Below are 5,214 nucleotides of genomic sequence, written 5' to 3' on the forward strand. Positions count from 1 at the left end.
TGTTTCCTTTTATAGAGTTGTGCAGATTAAATGAAAGCATATGTGGTACCCAATAAACATCAGGACTCTCTTTTTTTCATATTTTAAAATATTTGGGCTAATCATCTGAGGGTATAACTGAATTTCAGCTAAATGCTTTAGTATGACTATGAGTTCTGTCTCTAACAGAAATTTAATTCACTAAAACACTGCACGTAGCAGGGTGAGAAAGCAGTTAGCAGTGGTGATGATCATACTTTTTCATTCTCATTTTTGGAGTAGAGACTCACCTGCAAAAGATTTTATAATCCATCAGTGCTTATGTCTAAGATTCTTTGCGTCTCAGAGAGCAGTGAGGGTTTATGTAGACATAAGAATCTGAAGCTAGCCTAGAGATTCTGAACCTAAGGAATCAGTTTTCTTCTGTTTAGTCTCCAGTGGGAACCAAGGAACCCAGCAAACCTTTGCATAACATTCCTTTCCCCTTATAGTTCAAAACAAGCAAAAAAAAAAAAAAAAAATCAGCAACATGATCTTGAAACCTGAACAAATACCTTTAGGAAAAGTCAAAGTCAAAGTGGCATAGTGACTAGAAAGAGGGGTATTTTTTCAAATAGGATATTTTCCCCCAGAAGCACACTTTAAAAAATGAGTTTTGTCATCACAAGATAAAAATTTTATGCCAAGAACATAGCATTCAAGGCTAAAAGTGCTGAGAAACAAAGTTTAAAATGGAATTATGTGTTTCTTAGGTGTCAAGACACATAAGCTTTTATCTAACCACATAGATGGTACAATTTCAAAATGCTATAAAGCGGATTCTATACCATTTATTTCCATACTTCAGAATTGCACATCTTTGTTAATTAACCAATGAGGTTGTATGTGAATAAGAAATAACAGGTATGATTCTGGGTCTTGCTGTGACATTTATGCATAATTAACTCACTTTTCTAAACAGCAAGTTTTTCAATTAAAAGTAATTAGGATCCTACACATATCCTATAGTTCAGCCTTATCTATTCCTTTGGGAATATTATAGGTTGATACATAGCTAGAATTAATGCCTAAAGATTCTTTTATCTTTTATTTTTATATTATTCCGTTCTCATGTATAGAGAAAATATTGCTATTTCTGCCTTCCTTACTTCCTACAAATAAAGCTTAAAATGTAAGAAAATATTTCCAAATAAGTATAAGTTTTGCCAGTTTGTACAGTGATTGTTTTGGTGGTAATTGATTCTTCTTAACCCTCTAGCCATGGTATAATATCTCATTCCTGACTGAAGTTCCTAGCAACTAAAATTAATCTCTAAAGGGGAATAGCAAATACAGAAAGGGTTTCAAAACCAGTAGAGAAAGAAGGGAAGTGTAATATCTATAATATCCCCTTTTTCATTTTAGCAATGCTCCTGTTTGGTCAAGGGTTAAAGGCACTTTCTCTAGCTTAGGGTTTCTAAAATGAAGAGGTTATGAGATAAATTCTTTTTTCTTTAATTATCACAGTGTAAAATTGCACAATCACAGTAGTGTATACGGTCAGAAGCCAGAGAAAACACTTTCGATGCAGAAGTATTTACTCTAAGCATATTCAAAAAGTATTTCTATGGACCCTGAGTATTACTTGTAGGTTGAAAGAATTTCAAACCGGTAAATATGTGTATCCCTCATTAAATGTTTAAATTAACCAGAATGATAAACAGGATACCCTTCAGCAAATAATACAACTTCTCAAATCCTTGGTTTCTCTGTCTTTAAATAATATATCTCTAACGAGGTTGTTCTAAGTATTAGAGTCTGTGTACCATTTCACACTACAACCAGCCAAGCTGCTTTGAGTTCTCATGAACACTTATTATTGTCAAGTTCTCGTAGGTGTGTAGTGGTTTCTCATTGTGGTTTTAATTGGTATTTCCATAATGAATAACAATGTTGAGGATCTTTTTACATGGTTATTTGTCATAAAAGTATATTTTTCATTGAAATGTTTTAAATCTTTTGTCCATTTTTAAATTGGGTTATTTTACTATTTTTGAATTTTAAGAGTTTTGTTTTGCTTTGCTTTGTTTTGGTGTGGTTTGATCGGTTTGTGTTTTGTCCCTTATCATGTATGTGATGTACAAATATTTTCTCCCAATCTTTGGTTTGTCTTTTCATTCTCTTAACAATGTCTTTTGAAGATCAGAAGTTCATAATTTGGATGAATTCTAACTTACTATTTTTTTCTTTTCGTGTATTATGCTTTTGGCATCATATCTTTGGGGTTTAATTACATTTTTCTAATTAGTAATGATGTTGAGCAACTTTTCCTATATTTTTTGTCTACTAAATTTTATTCTTTGATCTGCCTCCTCATATATTCTGGTCAGTTTTCTGTAATTTTTTCCCCCTTATTGAGAGTAAAAATTCATTGGAATTCATTCTAAGCATTAAAATCTTTAAATATCTTTTTCCAAGCTGTGGTTTTTCTTTTAATGTTTGAAAGGTGTATTTTGATGCAGGTGAAAGTGTAGTTGAACTTAGCCTTTTCCCTTATGGTTTGTAGTTTTTTTAATATAATATTTAAGAACTATGTTTCTGTCCCAAGTGAAAAAGATATTTTCTTCTAAAACTTTGAGCTGTGCTTCTCACATTTTCTTTTTTAAATGAGCTAGATGTTTTTAACGTTGGAAGGTATAAAACTAATTGTATTTTTTTCTATATGAATAACCACTGTCTCAAGCTTCATTCATTGAGTAGCCCATCTTTTCACACCTGAACTACTATTCTATCTCTATCATATATCATTTCTCAATTATCTCTTCTGTTTTGTTTTTAAAATTCTCTATGACTATTTCAAAATTACATCTCTTAATTGCCATGGCTTTATTACATCCCTACCTAATTCTTGAAAATTGTACCGGCTTCAGTGGTCTTTAGAATAGAAAGATATGTTGACATTTCTTTTGAAGATTAAATTAACTAAAATTATATTGTTTATCTTTGATATTAGTTTTTTAACTTTTTATTTTGAAGTACTTTTACATTTACAGAAAACTTGCAAGATTAGTACAAAGAATTCCGATAACTTCACCCAGATTTTCCAAATGTTAACATTTACGGTGTTTTCTCTCACTCTCTCCCTCTCTCCACATATATATAAATATGATCTCCATACATACACACATTTATTTTCTGAACTGTTTGAGACATGATGCATATGTACACCTAAATATTTTTTTTAATTTTTAGGCGAGGCAATCCTTGGTTGACCTCACAGATTGCAAGGACTTTGTCAGTTTATAATCCCTTATTTTTTTTATTTTTTACACCTACAGCACCTGTTCTTCCTAGGTAGTCTCCCATCTAAGTACTAACCAGGCTCAACCCTGCTTAGCTTCCAAGATCAGATGGGATATGGCTTGTTCAGGGTGGCATGGTCATAGACTTGTACACCTAAATATTTCAGTGTTTCCTTCAGAAGAACGAAACCTAACCATAGGACATTTATCAAAATTAGAAATTAACATTAGTATAGTATAATTATTTAATTTTTAGATTTTGTTCAAAATTTGCCAGTTGACCATTAATGTATTTTATACCAGAAGTAAAAACAAAACAAAACAAGCCAAAAAAAAAAACAAAAACTTTTCTTTCTGTTCTAGAATATAGTCCACTTAAAAAAAAAAAATCCTGCAACCAATGCATTTAGTTGCAATGTCTTTTTAATCTCTTTTAAGTGCTATGGTTTTAGGTCTTCTACAAATTCTCTCAGGAATATCCTGTTATCAGTAAAATGATCTTACATGTTTTTTGTTAAAATTATTCCTAAGAATTTTTGACAATATTTTAAATTGATTTTTAAATATGTTTTTTATTTTCTAATTGTTTACTGTCGATATATTAAAATAATTGGATTCTTGCACAGTTCCCTTGTATCCTGTGACATCTAAATTTACTAATTAGTCTAGTAGCTGCTTTGTAAATTCTTGAGGACTTTCTACCTAAAGGTCTTGTCATGTTCAAAGAAACAGTTTTACTCATTCTTTCCTAATCTTTATGACCTTAACTGTTTCGGTTGCCCTATTTAAATGACTTGCATCACTAGCTCAATCTAAATGAGAGCAGTGAGAACAGACAACCTTGCCTTTTTTTCAATACTAGAAAGAAAACATTTAATATTTCTTCAGTAAGTATAATATTAGCTCTAGGTTTTTGTAGATACCCTTTATCAGATTGAGGAATTTCACTTAAAAATAATTAATTTCACTTAATTTTCTGAAAGTTTTTACCATACACAAATTTTGAATCTTGGCAAATACTTTCTTTGGCATCAATTGAAATAATCAGATAGATTTTCTTTTATTTTGTTATTATGGTGAATTACCTCGATTGTTTTTCACATGACAAACCATTTTTACAGTCATGCAATAAATGCCACGTGATATATTAAAATTATTATCTACTGTTGCTTCTACTTGCTAATAATTTGTTAAGAATTTTTATATCTATATATAAACTAAAGAGACGTTCTTTAGAGTTTATTTCATGTGATATCTTATATTAGCATCATGCTGGCCTCATATAATGAGTGTGAAAATATTCTTCCTCTTTTATATTCTGAAAGAGTTTGTGTAGAATTGGAATTATTTTTTCATTAAATGTTTGTTTCAAATCACTAGTGCAGTCAATTGGTCTTCAATTTTCTTTGCTGGAAGTTTATAACTATTCATCCAATTTGTTTAATAAATATACAGCTGTTAAGGTTATCTATTTCTACCTGAGTGACCTTAGGTAGTTTGTGTCTTTCCAAGTTCTCAAATTGAATGGCATAGAGCTGCTCAAAATATTCACACATTAGACTTGCAATAGCTGTAAGATCTATTATTATTTTAATTTAAAATATTTTCTATATGTCTTTGTGACTTCTTTCTTGAACCATAGCTTATTATGCTGTTTTCTTTCCAAATATCTGGGGTTTTCCTATATTTTTGTTTTTGATGTCTAATTTACTTGTGTTGTAGTCAGAGAAGATATGCGATATAATTTCAATTTATTGAGGCTTGTTTCATGGACCAGCATATGGTCTATCTTGGTGATTGTATCATGTGTATTTGAAAAAAATATATTCTAGAGTTTTGGGGTGCTGTGTTCTACAAATACCAATTCAGTCAAGATGATTGATAGTGTTATTCAAATCCTCAAAAGTCTCACTAATATTTTTGGCTAGCTTTTCCACTGGTTTCTGAAAGAGAG

At 30.6% G+C, this 5,214-nt stretch overlaps 1 pseudogene; it reads right to left on the reverse strand.

The window, feature by feature from the left end:
* Positions 1-3,287: 3,287 nt before the first annotated feature.
* Positions 3,288-3,406, reverse strand: LOC112479109 (annotated as a pseudogene).
* Between the last annotated feature and the right edge of the window lie 1,808 nt (positions 3,407-5,214).

The sequence above is a fragment of the Pteropus alecto genome, unplaced genomic scaffold (assembly GCF_000325575.1).
Source record: "Pteropus alecto unplaced genomic scaffold, ASM32557v1 scaffold33, whole genome shotgun sequence".
NCBI classification, from domain to species: Eukaryota; Metazoa; Chordata; class Mammalia; order Chiroptera; family Pteropodidae; genus Pteropus; species Pteropus alecto.